We start from the raw sequence: 20863 nt of genomic DNA, 5'->3' as shown, positions 1-20863 counted from the left end.
ACAAAGAAGGCAAATGCCTCCCCCCGCCCCCCCCCCCCTGGAGAGCTTCATGAAACAAGAAGCCTGGAGAGAAAACTAGCAGATGTTGCCATGTTTTCCATGTGCTTTTCCAGTTGAGAGAGAAACCCTGAACATAATCAGCCTTCTTGAACCAAGGTATCTTTTTCTGGATGCCTTAGATTGGACATTTCTATAGCCTTGCTTTAATTGGGACATTTTCACAGCTTTAGAACTGTAAATTTGCAACTTAATAAATTCTCCTTTTTAAAAGCTGTTCTATTTCTGGTATATTGCATTCTGGTAGCTAGCAAACTAGAGCAGGAGGTTTGGATTATTTATTTAGTGAGGGTGTGTTTATCAACTATTTTCTCTTGGGAGTAATGAAAATTACCTAAAATTGAGTGTTGATGATTGTACAACTAAATGAGAATAATGTGGAACATGGATGGTTGACCTTGGACATTATACATGATGCCAAATGGATGAAGGTGGCAGAAGGATACACTGACCGTGAAGTAGAATGGTGAACTGTGGTGTATAGATGTGGTTGAATATTGTGCAGCTACAGAAAGGAGTGAAGTCGTGAGGCATGGAACGAGGTGAATGAACCTGGGGGACATTATGTGATGCAAAAGGAGCCAGAAACAAAAGAGAAAATATTGTATGATCTCATCTAGAAAAGACTTATAAGAAAACAAGGGCCTAGATTGTAAGCTCTTATAGCAGTCACATTTAGTCTGGAGCTGTAATTGTTATTTCTAGATTTTGAAAGGCTGTGCTATATATGTATAACCTGGCATTTCCTTGGAACATTGGGTACCTGTGTGACACCTAAGACTCAGGAGTTCTGCACATCTGAAAGTCAGCAGTGTCACATATAACAACTGTTAAAGAAACTGAAAAAGAGATCAGGCTTCAATTAGATAAAGGAATGAAGTCAATTGGGTTGGGACTAAAGTAAATCAGAATAGAAGGATAAGGAGGACATTGTCTGTATTTTAGAACTTCACCTACCCAATGAGACTAAAGGAAGAGATGTTTATATTGTCCAAAACCTAAATTTTCTCTAACACATAATCTAACTCAGCCTGTCTGTATAGATCATTTAAACAACCCAAACACATGGAGCCCAGAATGGGAAAGAGGGCTTGTAATTCTGTATAGCTTAATATAATACCAGACACATCCAGGAATATGTTCAGCAGATAATTAAAAAGTATTGCCAAGGTCCCTTGAGAGATAGGAGAGAAAAAAATGGAACTATTATGCTTTACTACTGAGAAACCCGATACTGCCTCAGACATTAGCGACTACTAAGTCCATAGGCCAAGCCCTTGATTTTGAGACTTGCTCTTGTGAGGCTTATTTATGTAGTGGAAAAGCTAAGCCTACCTATAGTTATGCCTAAGAGTTCCTTCCAGAGGACCTCTTTTGTTGCTCAGATGTGGCCTCTCTCTCCCTAAGCCCAAGTCTGCAAATAAAATCTTCACCCTCCCCAATATGCTGGGCCATGATCTGGGGGCGGGAGTCTCCTTGGCAACATGAGACTTGAATCCCGGAGATGAGAGTGGCCCTGGCCCTATGGGATCAACAGTGCCTTTGTGACCAAATAGGGGCAAAGAATTGTAACAAAATAAGGTGTCAGTTGCTGAGAGGGTTCAAATAGAGTTGGGAGGATATTCTGGAGGCTACTCTTATGCATGCTTCAGCTTGATATTGCTATTTACCATGGTTTGCGAAACCCCAACCAAAACTATTCCTGCCAACTCTAAGAACACCTAGGGCTCTATCTGAGAGTCTACAAAACTTTCATGCAGTATGATTATTTTCCAAAAACCTACAACCTCTAGATGGATTCCCAGACCAGATAAGTCCTGAAACCCAGAGAGGCCATCTTCTCCAGAACATCGACTGGTTCCATCCCCCTATCCCATGTTATTGACAGCGCTTTCCAACATGAAAAATTTATAATGGGCATAACTCAAATACTCCTAAAGATTGGGAGATGGATAAAAGGAGAAGGAGGAGCTATAACAGGAGAGATAGGATTTAACAAATGAGTATGACTACTGAATCATTATATTGATGTTTCTTTTAGTCTCAGTATCTTAGAGGAGCTAGAAGGAAAACCTAAAATTGTGGAACTATAACCCATATCAAACTCTGAAATCTGTTCTATAACTACTTGTTACAATGCACTTTGAAATTTATTGCTTTTTGTATATATGTTATATTTCACATAAAAGTATAATAAATTGTGCCAAGGATATAGAAGGAAAGAGAGATTACTTTGTTTTCAGGTAATTATGTGAGCTAGTAAATGTAGTTGAAAAAAATGTGGTGATTTAATAGCATGCTCTTACACCATTAATGGGTCAAAGAAGAAATCACAATGAAAAGTAACAAATACTTAGAGTTGAATAAAAACAAAAACACACCATACTATACTGTGAATGTGCTTTAAGAATTCTATATTTAAAGGGGTGCACGGTTGGTTCAGTGGTAGAATGCTCGCCTTTCATGCGGGAGACCTGGGTTTGATTCCCAGACCATGCACCCAAAAAATAAATAAATAAAATAAAAAAGAGTTCTATATTTCAAAAACTGAAGTCTCATAAAAAAGTTATATGCCAAAACTGAAGGGATGCAGTGAAGGCAGAGCTCAGAGATTTATGGCTGTAAATGCCTACATAAAAAAGAAGAAAAATCATGAATCAATAGTGTAACTTCACACCTAGACAAACTAGAAAAGGAAGAGTGGAGTAAACCCCAAGTGAAGAGAAAGATGGAACTAGTAATGATTAGAGAAAATGAATGAAATAGAGAATAGAAAAATGTAGAGACAAAACCAACAAAAACAAAAGTTGGTTCTTTGAAAAGGTCAATAAAGTTGACAAAATTTTAGCTAGACTTATAAAGAAAAGAGAGAAAACACAAAGAACTAAAATCAGTAATGAGGAGGGGATATAACTACTGACCCCCACAGAAACACAAAGGATTATAAGAAGATACTATGAACAATTGTATGTCAACAAATGAAATAACCTAGATGAAATGGATAAATTCCTAGAAACACACAAATTACCTAAATTGACTTAAGAAGAAATGGAAAATCTCAACAGTAATAACAAACCTCCTGTTCTGGTTTGCAAAAGCTGCCAGAATGTAGATATGGCACCAAAAGCATGGGCAATAAAGAAAAAGTAGATTAACTAGAATTCATGAAAATTAAAAACTTATGTGCATCAAATACACCATCAAGAAAATGAAAAGACAACCCAAATAACGGGATAAAATATTTGGAACTCACATATCTGATAACGGTTTAATATCCAGAATATATTTTAAAACTCCTACAACTCAACAACAAAAACACAACAACCCAAATTTAAAATGAGCAAAGGACTTGAATAGACATTTTTCCAAAGAAGATATACAAATGGCCAATAAGCACATGAAAAGATGCTCAATATTGTTAGCCATTATGAAAATGCAAACGAAAACCATAATGAGATACCACTTTACACCCACTAGGATAGCTATTATTATTCATTTTTAACACACAGGAAATAAATATTGGCAAGGATGTGGAGAAATAGGAACTCTTATACATTGTTGGTGGGAATGTAAAATCATACAGCTGCTGTGGAAAACAGTTTGGTGATTCCTCAGAAAGCTAAGTATAGAATTACCCTATGGCTCACCAAATCCCATTTTTAGGTAAATATCCAGAAGAATTGAAAGTAAGAATTCAAACAGATATTTGCACACCAATATTCATAGCAGCATTATTCACAATTGCCAAAGATGAAAGTAATCCAAGTGTCCATTATCTGACAAAGGAATAAACAAAATGTGTCATATACACACAAAGGAATTTTACTCAGCCATAAAAAGGAATGAAGTTCTGATATGTGCAACAACATGGATGAACCCTAAATACATCATGTTGAGCGAAATAAGCCAGACACAAAAGGGCAAATTTTATATGAACTCACATGTATGAAATATCTAGCATAAGCAATGCATAGAGATAGAGAACAGAGTACAGACTACCAGTTACTGGGAGGTAGGAGGGTATGGACATTCATTGCTTCATGGGTACAGAGTTTCTATTTGGAATGATGGAAATGTTTTTGTATGTTTTGGTAATGGATGGTGGTGATGGTAGCACAACATTGTGAATGTAATTAATACCAGTGAATTATATTCTTTAGAGTGGGAAATTTTATGTTGTATATATGTTACCACAACAAAATTTAAAAATAAAAATAAGGTTAGCTCAAAAAAATAAAGAAAAGAATCAGGGCTTGATCATCTGTACAAGACATTTCCTCTAAGAAGGCAGGCAAGACTACATATTAAAATGTTGATGTGTGGCAGTGAATATAGAAATATTTGCAAAGTCCCCTTGGGGGCTGGGGAGAAAGGAAGAAATATTCAACTTTCCCATTTGGAGAATTCCTGATATTCTCACAAGCAGTGGGGACAACCAAATCAGTATGTTGAGTCCTCGATCTTGGGGTTTTAGGAAACTTATTCTTGGAAAGGATAGGTTAAGCCTACTTATAATTAGGCCTAAGAGTCACCCCCAGAGAGCCTCTTTTGTTGCTCAGATGTGGCTTCTCTCTCTAAGTTAACTCAACAGGTGAACTCACTGCCCTCCTCCCCTACATGGGACATGACTCCCAAGGGTATAAATCTCTCTGGCAATGTGAGACAGAACTCCTGGAATGAGCCAGGACCAAGCATTGAGGGACTGAGAGAGCCTCCTTGACCAAAAGGGGGAAGAGAGAAATGAGACAAAATAAAGTTTCAGTGGCTGAGAGATTTCAGAGTCGAGAGGTTATCCTGGAGGTTATTCTTATGCATTATATATATATATCCCTTTTTAGTTTATGGTATGTTGGAGTGCCTGGAGGGAAGTACCTGAAACTGTTGAGCTGTCTTCTAGGAGCCTTTGTTCTTGAAGATGATTATATAATGATATAACTTTTACAATATGACTGTGTGATTGTGAAACTTTTTGTCTGATATTCCTTTTATCAAGGATATGGGCAGATGAATTAAAAATGGATAAAAATAAATAATAGGGGGTAAGGTATAAAATAAATTGGGTAGATTGAAATACTATTGGTCAATGAGAGGGAGGGGTGAGGGGTATGGTATGTATGAGTTTTTTTCTTTTTATTTCTTTTTCTGGAATGATATAAATGTTCTAAAAATGATCATGGTGATGAACACACAACTATGTGATGATATTGTGTGCCATTGATTGTGCACCATATATGGATTGTATGTATGTGAAGATTTGTCAACTAAAAAAAAAAAAAGCCTCCCTGATCAGAATTGGCAGCAAGAAAATTGGTGAAAGGGAACTTATACTTACCCGTAATGTTTCATCATTTTTACAAGATGAATGTATTCACATATTACCATGTAATTAAAAATAAACGATAATAAATAGCCTGGAAAGGGCTACATAAAGAAAATATCATTCTCCTCCTTTCCAGGCTCCTTGCAGATAATCACCCTTCACACTTCTATTCATAGATGGCTATCTAAGATGGCCAAGTTATAATCAGTTAAGTAAGTTATGATTTCTTTGTATCATTACATTTCATTTTCTTTTTTGAAAGACTATACACTGATCTTTGATGGAAACTTGAAAAACACGCTAATTTCATTAAAAGAAAACCTCTCTCTTGGGGTAGGTAATTCTGTAGATGTATGCTTCCAGATAGCTATTTTTATCCATTTTGTTTAACTTTACTTCACTTTAAGACAAAAACCTTTCCCTATCCTTATTTGAAAATTCTGAGAGCACCTTTCTATTTAATTAGTTTATAAGGTACATAAGTACTTGTTAACTGATATAGCAGATTAAAAGAAATGAGCACATTAATAAGAGGGTTTGTCAGTCAGATTTTAGAAGCTTGAATAAATGACAGTTCTAAAGTTTCTTAGATGCTTTAAAAACTCTGTGATTAAGGCAGAAGGCCTTGGCTCCCAAAAACATTTCTCTTTGGCCCTGGTACCAAGAAAGATACAAACTGAACCAGGCCAGCCAATCTCCACTCAAAAACATAAATTTCGACTATTTGAAAGGCCCCCATCTTAAAATAAACAAGCCTCCACACAACACTGAAGCACTAATCCCATGAAAAGACTAGAAATTGTTTCAAGGTAACATTGTGATAGATCTCTTGGCTCAAATCCTATATACAGCAGTAGCTGAAGGCAAATGACCAGCAGGAGGCCTTGTTTGATAGATTTATTTCACCATGAATGACAGTCTCTAGTCTGGCTGAGAAGATCTGTACTCAGCCCTGCCCTTTTTGATACTTTTTGGTAGTAACTTGTATGAAGACATTAATGGCACACTAATCAAATTTGCAGGTGATAAGCTGTAAAATATAGCTAGTTCAACTGGATGACATTTAAGATTCAAAATGAGCTTGACAAACAGGAACAATGGTCTGAGTTTAACAAGCTGAAAAGTAAAACATCAACTTAAAACTTGTACCAGGTCCTAAAACAACTGCACAAGTACCAAATAGATGGATACTTAGCAGCAGAGTTAAAGTTTTAAGCATTTTTACTATAGGCACAACATAAGTCAACACAGTGACTGATTTTGCTATCAAAAAGGTGAATTCACTCATGGCCTGCATGAGTAGTAGTGTATTAGTTAGGGTTCTCTAGAGAAACAGAATCAACAGGGAACACTCACAAATATAAAATGTATAAGTGTCTCAGGTGACCGCGGGAATGCAGAGTCCAAAATCCACAGGGCAGGCTGTGAAGCTGACGATCCCGATGGAGGGTCTGGATGAACTGCACAGGAGAGGCTCACCAACTGAAGCAGGAAGAGAGCCTGTCTCTTCTGAATACTCCTTAAAGGGCTTTCAGTGATTAGATTAAGCATCACTCATTGCAGAAGACACTCTCCTTTGGCTGATTACAAATGGAATCAGCTGTGGATGCAGCTGACATGATCATGATTTAATTCTATGAAATGTCCTCATTGCAACAGACAAGCCAGCACTTGCCCAACCAGACAAACAGGTACCACCACTTGGCCAAGTTGACACATGAACCTGACCATGACAAGTAGCATAGGGTCTAGAACAAAGAAAGTCACAGATGTATAGATCATAAAATGTGCCTAAAATAGTATGTTTTGTTCCATATGCCAATCTTTAAAAGAGAAATATTGATGAACTAAAGATTGAACAGAATAGAACACAATAATTGGCATGATGAACATATCCTAAAACTCTGCCATAAGAGTAATGGCAGTAAAGGAACTGCAGATGTTTAGAAAGAGAAGACAAGATTTGTAGAGGAAACAAATGACCACTGTTTTCAAATATAAAGGGATGTCAAATATCAGAGATGTCCAACAATGGAAGACACTGTCTAGGAGTGATTTCTTCCAAAAAAATGAAATATTCAAGCACAGATCCAGATCCAGACAATCACTTGATGGGGTTGTTGAGAGGGATTCAAAAGCCTGGGGTAAGGCAGGCCACAGTTGCTCAGCAGGCAGAGTTCTCACCTGCCATGCCAGAGACCCAGGTTCGATTCCTGGTGCCTGCCCATGCAAATAAAATGAAAAGCCTAGGATAACTCCTAGGTCTCTCTGGTAAAAGGGTAAAAAAGATGTTTCTAACACCTAGATCTTGGAATAATATTCTGTGTTGATGGACTGGAAAACTAAATATTGTTAAGAAGTCAATCCTACCCAAAACAAATTATAGATTCAATGCAATCCCAATTAAAATTTCAACAACCTTCTTTTCAGAAACGGGAAAGTCAATCATCAAATTTATATGGAAGGGTAAGGGGCCCTGATTAGCTAAATCCAACTTGAAAAAGAATAAAGTTGGAGGACTCACCCTTCCTGATCTCAAAACTTATTATAAAGCTATAGTGAACAAAACAGCATGATACTGGCAAGAGGACAGACATAAAAAACAATGGACTTAAATTGAGCACTGAGAAATCAACCCTCACATTTATGGTTGCTCTAGGTTGCTAAGCTGCCCAAAGCAAATACCATAAAATGTGTTGGCTTTTATCAATGAGAATTTATGAGTTTATAATCTTAGATTTTTGAGGCTGTCAAATGTCTGAATCAAGGCATCATCAAGGCAATATTTTCTTCCTGAAGATCCGCTGCCAGTGATCCTGGATTCCTGTGTCACATGGTAAGGCATATGATGACATCTGCTGATCACTCCCTTCTCTTTCAGGATTCCTTGCTTTCAGCTTCTTGCTTCCTTGAATTTCTCTCTCTGCCTGAATTTCATTCCATCATAAATGATTCCAGTAAGAGGATTGTTCTAGTTTGCTAGCTGTTAAAATGTGATATACAGAAATGGAATGGCTTTTAAGAAGGGGAATTTAATAAGTTACAAGTTTACAGTTCTAAGCCCACAATACTGTCCAAATTAAAGCAAGGCTATAGAAATGTTCAATCTAAGGCATCCAGGGAAAGATACCTTGGTTCAAGAAGGCCGGTGAAGAGTGCTTTGAACAGTGAATAAAAAAGTATTTGCAAAGTCCCCTTTGGGGAAAGGTGAGAAAGGGGGAAAATTCAACTTCCCCAAGTGGAATTCTTGATATTCTCACAAGTAGTGGGGACAACCAAAGCAATAGTCTGAGCCCCCAATCTTGGAGTTTGTTCATATGAAACTTATCCCCACAAAGGATAGGTCAAACCTACTTAAAATTAGGCCTAAGATAATTAATATTTTAAAAAGTCACCTTATGTGTGAGACTAAAGCAAAAAATGTTTATTTGTTACAAAATTTATATTTTGACTAGAGCATTTCCTAATATAACCTATGTAGATAGTTTGATTGAACATCATAAGTACTTGGAATCTCAGGTAGGACATGAAATTTTGTTGGTTTGTCCAGAATGATGCCCCCAATGAATCCCAGAGTGATTAATCAGTGAGTGGAAAAGTATTTGCAAGCCCCCTTCGGGGAATGGTGAGAGTGGGGAGAAATTCAACCTCCCCAAGTCGAATTCTTGATATTCTCACAAGCAGTGTGGACAACCAAAGCTATAGGCTGAGACCCCAGTCTTGGGGTTTGTTCATATGAAACTTAACCCCACAAAGGATAGGTCAAGTCTACTTAAAATTTAGGCCTAAGGGTCACCCCCAAGAGAGCCTCTTTTGTTGCTCAGATGTGGCCTCTCCCTCCAGCCAACACGACGAGCAGTCTCACCACCCTCCCCCTCTCTGTGTGGGACATGACTCCCAGGGGTGTGGACCTTCCTGGCAACGTGGGACAGAAATCCTGGAATGAGCTGAGACTCAGCATCAAGGGACTGAGAAAAACCCTAGAATGAGCTGACACTGAACATCAAGGGACTGAGAGAGCCTTCTCGACCACAAGGGGGAAGAGTGAAATGAGACTAAGTGTCAATGGCTGAGAGATTCCAAACAGAGTCGAGAGGTTATCCTGGAGGTTATTCTTACGCATTAAGTAGATATCACCTTGTTGTTCAAGATGTAGTGGAGAGGCTGGAGGGAACTGTCTGAAAATGTACAGCTGTGTTCCAGTAGCCATGTTTCTTGATGATGATTGAACAATGATATAGCTTTCACAATGTGACTCTGTGAATGTGAAAACCTTGTGTCTGATGCTCCTTTTATCTACCATATCAACAAAAGAGTAGAACATATGGAATAAAAATAAATAGGGGGGAACAAATGTTAAAATAAATTTACTTTGAAATGCTAGTGGTAAATGAAAGCCAGGGGTAGGGGGTATGGTATGTATAACTTTTTTTCTCTATTATTGTTTTATTTCTTTTTCTGTTGTCTTTTTCTAAATTGATGCAAATGTTCTAAGAAATGATGAATATGCAACTATGTGATGATATTAAGAATTACTGATTATATTTGTAGAATGGAATGATATCTTACTGTTTTGCTTGTTATTAATTTTTTAATTAATAAATAAAAAAATTAGGCCTAAGAGGCACCCCCAAGAGAACCTCTTTTGTTGCTCAGATGTGGCCTCTCTCTCCAGCCAACACAACAAGCAAGCTCACTGCCCTCCCCCTGTCTACATGGTACATGACTCCCAGGGGTGTGGACCTTCCTGGCAACATGGGACAGAAATCCTAGAATGAGTTGGAACTCAGCATCAAGAGATTGAGAAAACCTTCTCGACCAAAAGGGGGAAGAGTGAAATGAGAGGAGAAAAAGTATCAATGGCTGAGAGATTCCAGAGTCTAGAGGTTATCCTGGAGGTTATTCTTACACATTAAATAGATATCACCTTGTTGGTCAAGATGTAATGGAGAGGCTGGAGAGAATTCCCTGAAAATGTAGACCTGTGCTCCAGCAGCCATGTTTCTTGAAGATGATTGTATAATGATAAAGTTTTTACAATGTGACTGTGTGATTGTGAAAACCTTATGTCTGTTGCTCCTTTTATCTACCTTATCAACAGACGAGTAAAACAAATGGAATAAAAATAAATAATAGGGGGAACAAATGTTAAAATAAATTTAGATTGAAATGTTAGTGATCAATGAAAGGGAGGGGTAAGGGGTATGGTATGTATGATTTTTTTCTGTTATTTTCTTATTTCTTTTTCTGAATTGATGCAAATGTTCTAAGAAATGATCATGATGATTGTATTAGTTAGGGTTCTCTAGAGAAACAGAATCAACAGGAAACACTCACAAATATAAAATTTATAAAAGTGTCTCAGTGGCCATCTAGCCTTCCTCTTCCTTCTTCTCCGCCGGCGGCGCTCCCGCCGCCATCTAGCCCTCCTCTTCCCCCTTCTCCGCTGGCGCCCCCGCCGCCATCTAGCCCTCCTCTTCCCCTTTCTCCGCTGGCGCTCCCGCCACCATCTAGCCCTCCTCTTCCCCCTTCTCCGCCGGCGCTCCTGCCGCCATCTAGCCCTCCTCTTCCCCTTTCTCTGCCGGCGCTCCCGCCATCTTGCCCTTCTCTTTCCCCTTCTGCTCCGGCGGCGCTCCATCCGCCATCTTATCCTTCCCTTTCTCCTCCTACTCCAGCGGCTCTCCAACCACCACCATGCCTTCTTCCGCCTTCACTGGCTCCTCCGCCACCGTGCTCGACAGCCTTGCCATGCTCACCTTTCCTCCTCTAGAACAGCTACTAGGGGAGTAGAAACGATATAGAACAGCTCCCGGAGCCACGACAGAGATCAAAAAGACAGCGTACCCCATCCTGGAATGGCTGACTGGTTGGGAGAACCCGCTCTGGTGAGATCGCCGAGGGATGCGAGCTTCCCCGGGTGGGGCAGCAAGCGGCCAGAGTCCCTCCCCTCCTCCTTCCCGGGCCAGCTGGCAGAATTGGGCAGGTGGTCCCCTCAAGCCGCGGTGGCTGGTGCCCCCACCACGCGTGGCCCCCTGGACCAACTGAGAGAATTGGATCGGAAATCCCCAGGCCGCGGAGAACGGTGACCAGGGGGGGTCCCTTCCAAACACGTGACTCCCCAGCCCGGCTGGGAACGGTGCACTCTCCCGGGCCGAGGCGGCTGGAGCCCTCCAACCACGCTTGGCGCCCCGGGCCGACTAGGAAATTCGGAAGGGTGCTCTCCTGGGCTGCGGCGGCTGGCAACCATCCCCGTGTTCGGACCCCCGGGCTGGCTGGCACTCTTCCAAGCCGCTTCGGCTGGCGAACCTCCCCCACGGCGAGAGTTTTCCAAAGTTAAAGGACCCACAGCACCTTTTACTGGTGGGACCCGCAGAAAAACGTGTGCCACGAGCGCCACCTACTGGGCAGGATAAGAAAAACAGAACCCAGAGATTTCACAGAAAAATCTTTCAACCTGTTGGGTCCAACACCCAGGGAAATCTGACTAAATGCCCAGACGCCAGCAGAAGATAAAGGATCACGCTCAGAAAATTGAAAATATGGCCCAGTCAAAGGAACAAACCAATAGTTCAAATGAGATACAGGAGCTGAGACAACTAATGCTGAATATACGAACAGAAATGGAAAACCTCTTCAAAAACGAAATCGATAACTTGAGGGAGGACATGAAGAAGACATGGGCTGAACAAAAAGAAGAAATAGAAAAACTGAAAAAACAAATCACAGAACTTATGGAAGTGAAGGATAAAGTAGAAAAGATGGAAAAAACAATGGATACCTACAATGATAGATTTAAAGAGACAGAAGATAGAATTAGTGATTTGGAGGACGGAACATCTGAATTCCAAAAAGAAACAGAAACTATTGGGAAAAGAATGGAAAATTTTGAACAGGGTATCAGAGAACTCAAGGACAATATGAACTGCACAAATATACGTGTTGTGGGTGTCCCAGAAGGAGAAGATAAGGGAAAAGGAGGAGAAAAACTAATGGAAAAAATTATCACTGAAAATTTCCCAACTCTTATGAAAGACCTAAAATTACAGATCCAAGAAGTGCAGCGCACCCCAAAGAGATTAGACCCAAATAGGTGTTCTCCAAGACACTTACTAGTTAGAATGTCAGAGGTCAAAGAGAAAGAGAGGATTTTGAAAGCAGCAAGAGAAAAACAATCCATCACATACAAGGGAAACCCAATAAGACTATGTGTAGATTTCTCAGCAGAAACCATGGAAGCTAGAAGACAGTGGGATGATATATTTAAATTACTAAACAAGAAAAACTGCCAACCAAGAATTCTATATCCAGCAAAACTGTCCTTCAAAATGAGGGGGAAATTAAAATATTTGCAGACAAAAAACACTAAGAGAATTTGTGACCAAGCAATGGGCTCTGTAAGAAATATTAAAGGGAACACTAGAGAAAGATAAGAAAAGACAGGAGAGAGAGGTGTGGAGAAGAGTATAGAAAGGAAGACTATCAGTAAAGGTAAAAAGAAGAAAAACTAGATATGACATAAAATCCAAAAGGTAAAATGGTAGAAGAAAGTACTGCCCATACAGGAATAACACTAAATGTTAATGGATTAAACTCCCCAATCAAAAGACATAGAGTGACAGAATGGATTAAAAAGTAGAACCCATCTATATGCTATCTACAGGAAACATATTTTAGACCCAAGGATAAACATAGGTTGAAAAGGTTGGGGAAAGATATTCCATGCAAATAACAATCAGAAAAGAGCAGGAGTAGCTGTACTAATATCCAACAAATTAGACTTCAAATGTAAAACAGTTAAAAGCGGCAAAGAAGCACAATATGTATTAATAAAAGGAACAATTCAACAAGAAGACATAATAATCATAAATATTTATGCACCGAGCCAGAACGCTCCAAAATACATGAGGCAAACACTGAAAAGGGAAATAGACACATCTACCATAATAGCTGGAGACCTCAATTCCCCACTCTCATCAATGGACAGAACATCTAGACAGAGGATCAATAAAGAAACAGAGAATTTGAATAATACAATAAATGAGCTAGACTTAACAGACATTTATAGAACATTACAGCCCATAACAACAGGTTTGTTAGTTAGATTCAGTTGTCAACTGGGCCAGGTGAGCATACCTAGTTTTGTTGCTGTGGACATAAGCCAATGGTACGTGAACCTCATCTGTTGCTGATTTACATCTGCAGTGGGCTAGGAGGCATGTCTGCTGCAATGACTGATGTTTGACTTAATTGGCTGGTACTTAAATGAGAGAGTGCAAGGTAGCACAGCCTAAGCAGCTCAGCATTCCTCATCTCAGCACTCACAGCTCAGCCCAGGCCTTTGGAGATGAAGAAAGAAGTCACCCTGGGGAAAGTTGTTGGAACCCAGGGGCCTGGAGAGAAGACCAGCAGAGACCATCCTGTGTCTTCCATGTAAGAAAGAACCTCAGTGGAAAGTTAGCTGCCTTTCCTCTGAAGAACTAACAAAATAAATCCCCTTTTATTAAAAGCCAATCCGTCTCTGCTGTGTTGCATTCCAGCAGCTAGCAAACTAGAACAGGATACACCTTTTTCTCAAGTGCTCATGGATCATTCTCAAGGATAGACCATATGCTAGGTCAAAAAGAAATCTCAATAAATTTAAAAAGATTGAAATCATACAAAGTATGTTCTCAGATCATAAAGGAATGAACTTGGAAATCAATAATAGGCAGAGTGCCAGAAAATTCACAAATATATGGAGGCTCAAAAACACGCTCTTAAACAACCAGTGGGTCAAGGAAGAAATTACAAGAGAAATCAGTAAATATCTCAAGGCAAATGAAAATGAAAACACAACATATCAAAATATATGGGACACAGCAAAGGCAGTGCTAAGAGGGAAGTTTATTGCCCTAAATGCCTATATCAAAAAAGAAGAAAGGGCAAAAGTCAAGGAATTAACTGTCCACTTTGGAGAACTAGAGAAAGAACAGCAAACTAACTGCAAAGCAAGCAAAAGGAAAGAAATAAAGAAGATTAGAGCAGAAATAAATGAAATTAAGCACATGAAAACAATTGAGAAAATAAACAAAACAAGAAGCTGGTTTTATGAGAAAATCAATAAGATTGATGGATCCTTAGCAAGATTGACAAAAAGAAGAAGAGAGAGGATGAAAATAAATAAGAAATGGAAGAGGAAACATAACCACTGACCCCACAAAAATAAAGGAAGTAATGACAGGATACTATGAACAACTTTATGCTAATAAATACAACAATGTAGATGAAATGAACAACTTCCCAGAAAGGCATGAACAACCAACTTTGACTAGAGAAGAAATAGACAACCTCAACAAACCAATCACAAGTAAAGAAATTGAATCAGTCATTAAGAAGTTCCCCCAAAAGAAAAGTCCAGGACCAGATGGCTTCACATGTGAATTCTACCAAATAGTCAAGAAAGATTTGGAACCAATCCTGTTCAAACTCTTCAAATAAATTGAAGAGAAGGGAAAGCTACCTAACTCATTCTACACCTCATACCAAAGACATACAAAGATATTACAAAAAAAGAAAACTACAGACCAATCTCTCTAATGAATATAGATGCAAAAATCCTCAACAAAATTCTAGCAAATCGAATCCAGCAATACATTAAAAGAATTATACATCAGGACCAAGTAGGATTCATCCCAGGTATGCAAGGATGATTCAACGTAAGAAAATCAATTAATATAATACACCATCTCAACAAATCAAGTTAGAAAAACCACATGATCATCTTGATTGATGCAAAAAAGGCACTGACAAAATTCAACATCCTTCCCTGTTGAAAACACTTCAAAGCATAGGAATAGAAGGGAACTTCCTTAAAATGATAAAGGGAAAATATGAAAAACCCACAGCTAATACCACCCTCAATGGGGAAAAACTGAACACTTTCCCCCTAAGATCAGGAACAAGACAAGGATGTCCACTATCACCACTGTTATTCAACATTGTGTTGGAAGTTATAGCCAGAGCAATTAGACAAGAAAAAGAAATACAAGGCATCAAATTGGAAAAAGTGAAACTCTCACTGTTTGCAGATGATATGATACTACATGTTGAAAACCCAAAAAAAATTCACAGCAGCAAAACTACTAGAGCTAATAAATGAGTACAGCAAAGTGGCAGGTTACAAGATCAACACTCAAAAATCTATACTGTTTCTATACACTAGTAATGAAAAATCTGAGGGGGAAATTAAGAAAAGAATTCCATTTACAACTGCAATCAAAAGAATCAAATATTTAGAAATAAATTTAACTAAAGAGACAAAAGACCTATACAAAGAAAACTACAAGAAATTGTTTTAAAAAAATCACAGAAGACCTAAGTAGATGGAAGGGCATACCGTGTTCATGGATTGGAAGACTAAATAAAGTTAAGATATCAATTCTACCTAAATTGATTTACAGATTCAATGCAATACCAATCAAAATGCCAACAACTTACTTTTCAGAAATAGAAAAACCAATAACCAAATTTATCTGGAAAGGCAGGGTGCCCTGAATTGCTAAAAGTATCCTAAGAAAAAAAAATGAATTCGGAGGTCTCATGCTACCTGACTTTAAGGCATATTAGGAAGCTACAATGGTCAAAACAGCATGGTACTGGCATAAAGATAGATATATTGACCAATGGAATCGAATAGAGTGTTCAGATATAGAGACTCTCATCTATGGACAATTGATCTTTGATAAGGCAGTCAAGCCAACTCACCTGGGACAGAAGTCTCTTCAATAAATGGGCCTAGAGAACTGGCTATCCATATGCAAAAGAATGAAAGAGGACCCGTATCTCAAACCCTATACAAAGTTAACTCAAAATGGATCAAAGATCTAAACATTAGGTCTAAGACCAGAAAACAGTTAGAGGATGCAGGGAGATATCTTATGAATCTTACAATTGGAGGCGGTTTTATGGACCTTAAACCTAAAGCAAGAGCACTGAAGAAAGAAAGAAAGAAATGGGAGCTCCTCAAAATTAAACACTTTTGTGTATCAAAGAACTTCATCAAGAAAGTAGAAAGACAGCCTACACAATGGGAGACAATATTTGGAAACGACATATCAGATAAAGGTCTAGTATCCAGAATTTATAAAGAGATTGTTCAACTCAACAACAAAAAGACAGCCAACCCAATTACAAAATGGGAAAAAGACTTGAACAGACAACTCTCAGAAGAGGAAATACAAATGGCCAAAAGGCACATGAAGAGATGCTCAATGTCCCTGGCCATTAGAGAAATGCAAATCAAAACCATAATGAGATATCATCTCACACCCACCAGAATGGCCATTATCAACAAAACAAAAAATGACAAGTGCTGGAGAGGATGTGGAGAAAGAGGCACACTTATCCCCCTTTGGTGGGAATGTCAAATGGTGCAACCACTGTGGAAGGCAGTTTGGCGGTTCCTCAAAAAGCTGAATATAGAATTGTCATATGACCCAGCAATACCATTGCTAGGTATCTACTCAAAGGACTTAAGGGCAAAGACACAAACGGACATTTGCACACCAATGTTTATAGCAGCATTATTTACAATTGCAAAGAGATGGAAACAGACAAAATGTCCATCAACAGACGAGTGGCTAAACAAACTGTGGTATATACATACGATGGAATATTATGCAGCTTTAAGACAGAATAAACTTATGAAGCATGTAATAACATGGATGGACCTAGAGAACATTATGCTGAGTGAGACTAGCCAAAAACTAAAGGACAAATACTGTATGGTCCCACTGATGTGAACCGACATTAGAGAATAAACTTGGAATATGTCACTGGTAACAGAGACCATCAGGAGTTAGAAATAGGGTAAGATAATGGGTAATTGGAGCTGAAGGGATACAGACTGTGCAACAGGACTGAATACAAAAACTCAAAAATGGACAGCACAATACTACCTAATTGTAATGTAATTATGTTAAAACACTGAATGAAGCTGCATCTGAGCTATAGTTTTTTTATATATTTTTTGTATTTTTATTTTTATTTTTTCTCTATATTATCATTTTATTTCTTTTTCTGTTGTCTTGCTATTTCTTTTTCTAAATCGATGAAAATGTACCAAGAAATGATGATCATACATCTATGTGATGATATTAAGAATCACTGATTGCATATGTAGAATGGAATGATTTCTAAATGTTGTGTTAGTTAATTTTTTTTAATAAATCAAAAAAAATTAGGTATGGCACGGTGGCTCAGCAGGGAGAGTTCTCACCTGCCATGCAGGAGACCCAGGTTTGATTCGCGGTGCCTACCCATGCAAAAAAAATAAAATAAAATAAAAATTAGGTATGGTTTAAGGTAATATATATAGCTGCCAAGTTGATAAGGGGTAGACTGTCATGGTCAGGTTCATGTGTCAACTTGGCCAAGTGGTGGTACCTGTTTGTCTGGTTGGGCAAGTGTTGGCCTGTCTGTTGCAATGAGGACATTTCATAGAATTAGATCATGGTCACATCAGCTGCATTCACAGCTGATTCCATTTGTAATCAGCCAAGGGGCATGTTTTCTGCAATGAATGATGCTCAGTCTAATCACTGGAAGCTTTTTAAGGAGGATTCAGTAAACACAGGCTCTCTTCCTGCTTCAGCCAGCGAGCCTCTCCTGTGGAGTTCATCCAGACCCTCCATTGGAATCATTGGCTTCATAGCCTGCCCTGAGGATTTTGGACTCTGCATTCCCATGGTTACATGAGACACTTTTATAAATTTTATATTTGCAAGTGTTCCCTGTTGATTCTGTTTCTCCAGAGAACCCTAACTAATACACCTGGGTTCAATTCCCAGCCCATACACCTCCATAAAAAACATTCAACAAATGGTCACGTGGAAAAAGAATGAAATGTGATCCCTACCATAGAGCATACAAAATATATATATATACTGGAGACAAAAGGAGCTTATATTGGTCAAATTTGGGTTGCTTTGAAAATTAAATGAATAATATCAATTTTGGACTAAAATACCCTGAATTTAAAAAAAAAGTAATAAAAGAATTGCAAGAAAGGATTCAAACAGATATTGCATGTGAATGTTTGTAGTGTCATTATTCACAATTTTCAAAAGATGGAAGCAACCCAAGCATCCAACAAATGGTGAATAGATAAACAAAATTTGGTCTATATAGGCAATGGAATACTATTCAGCTGTAAAAAGGAATGAAGTTCCAATGCATGCTACAACACGAATGAACCTTGAAGACATCATGTTGAATGAAATCAGACAGACACAAAAGGACAAATATTATATGATCTTACTTTTATGAAAGAATTAGAATATGCAAATTCATGAATACAGACACAGGTTACCAGGGACTGGGTTGAGGTGGGGAGTAGAGAGTTAGTGCTTAATTGGTATGGAATTTCTGTTTGGGGTAATGGAAAAGTTTTGGTGATAGATGGTGGTGATGGTGGCACAACACTGTAATTGTAATCAGCACCACTGATTTCTATAATTAAAAGTGGATAAAATGGGAAATTTTAGGTTGTATATATGTTACCAAAGTAAAAATATTTTAAAAACTCAGAATTGTATGACAGAGTAAACTCTCATGTAAAATATGGACTATAATTAAAAGTATAATTATAATAGTATGGTTTCATCAACTGTAATAAAGGTACCATACCAATGCCAAGTGTTAATAACAGGGAAAACTTTGAACACCATAAGCACATGGAACCTTGAACAGGCACAAGATTTCGTTAGTTTGTCTAGGTTGGTGCAATGCCCTGATAAATCCCAGCATGATTTGAACAGTGAATAAAAAGTATTTGCAAAGTCCCCTTGGGGGAATGGGGATAAAGAGGGAAATTTTCTATTTCCCCATTTGGAGAATTCCTGATATTCTCACAAGCAGTGGGGACAACCAAATCAATAAGCTGAGCCCTCAATCTTGGGATTTACCCCTATGAAACCTATCCCTGCAAAGGATAGGATAAGCCTACTTAAAATTAGGCCTAAAAGTCACCCCCAGAGAACCTCTTTTGTTGCTCATATGTGGCCTCTCTCTCTCTCTCTAAGGCTACATGGCAGATGAACTCACTGCCTTCCCCCTTCTATGTGGGATATGAATCCCAGTGGTATAAACCTCCCTGGCAACATGGGACAGAAGCCCTGGGGGGATCTGGGACTTGGCATCAAGGGATTGAGAAAACCTTCTTGACCAAAAGGGGGAAGAGAGAAATGACAAAATAAAGCATCAGCGGCTGAGATTTCAAATAGAATTGAGAGGTTATCCTGGAGGTTATTCTTATACATTATATAGATACCCCCTTTTTAGTTTATGGTGTATTAGGGTGGCTAGAGGGAACTGCCTAAAACTGTAGAGCTGTGTTCCAGTAGCCATGTTTCTTGAAAATGACTGGATAATGATATAGCTTTTACATGTGACTGTGTGGTTGTGAAAACCTCATGTCTGATGCTCCTTTTATCTACAGTATGGACAGATGAGTAAAAAATAAACAGTAGAGGGAACAAAGGTTAAAATAAATTGAGTAGATTGAAATACTAATGGTAAGATGAGTGGGAGCGGTAAGGGGTATGGCATGTATGAGTTTTTTATTTTTTATTCCTTTTGCCGGAGAAATAGTAATGTTCAAAAAATGATCATGGTGATAAATACAAAACTATGTGATGATACTGAGCCAGTGATTGTGCACCATGTATAGAATGCTTGTATGTCTGTTTCTCGTTCACAATAAAAATATTACAAAAAATAACAGGGAAAACTGAGGTGGGGGTATGGGAATTCAGTATTTTCAGCATGATTTTTCAGTAAATCTACCACTTATCTAATAAAAAAAGTGTTAACTAAAAAAATTGAGTGAATGTTTGATGATGAACAGGATATTTATATAGTCTCAAAGTATCCCCCCACAAATTACATATTAATTACAAGGGAAATGATAATATCTTTACAGTTCAGAAACCTGGCAGACTCTATTTTAACCAAATAGTCAAAGTTAACATCACCAATAGTAGGGCAAACTAACATCATGTACCTCCTGTCGCAACACACATATTACTTATATAATATTTCTACCAAAAAATACATAACCTGAATGGAATCATGAGGAAATATCAGGCAAACTTAAACTAAGAGACATTTTACAAAATCACTGGCCTGTGCTCTTCAAAAATATCAATATAATGAAAGAGAAAAAAAAAGCTGGAGAATTATTCCAGATTAAAATGACTAAAGTGACATGATAAATGAATTTAATCCATAATGCTGAATTGTATTATAGACTGGGAAAAATTCTACAAGGATGTTATTAGAGCAATTGATAAAATATGAATATGGACAGTAGTGGTACTGTATCAATATTAATTTTCCTGATTTTGATCATTATATTATGGTTTTGTAAGAGAATGTCTCTGTTCTTATGAAATACATACTGAAGAATTTACAGTACAGGGGATCAAGATAGAGAAAATGGTAAAGCAA

At 38.2% G+C, this 20863-nt stretch overlaps 1 protein-coding gene and 1 non-coding gene across 2 annotated transcripts in view; one reads left to right on the top strand and one right to left on the bottom strand.

The window, feature by feature from the left end:
• The window catches only part of SNX12 (sorting nexin 12), a 103845-nt gene that overhangs the window by 38826 nt on the left and 44156 nt on the right, over positions 1-20863 (bottom strand). The window lies entirely within an intron of this gene.
• On the top strand, positions 2486-2556 carry TRNAE-UUC (transfer RNA glutamic acid (anticodon UUC)). Its single transcript has one exon. It is a non-coding gene; the product is annotated as a tRNA-Glu (tRNA).

This window comes from Tamandua tetradactyla, chromosome X (genome assembly GCF_023851605.1).
Source record: "Tamandua tetradactyla isolate mTamTet1 chromosome X, mTamTet1.pri, whole genome shotgun sequence".
Classification (NCBI taxonomy): Eukaryota; Metazoa; Chordata; class Mammalia; order Pilosa; family Myrmecophagidae; genus Tamandua; species Tamandua tetradactyla.
Note: the sequence above shows the minus strand (reverse complement) of the source record. Positions and strands in the feature narration are given on the sequence as shown.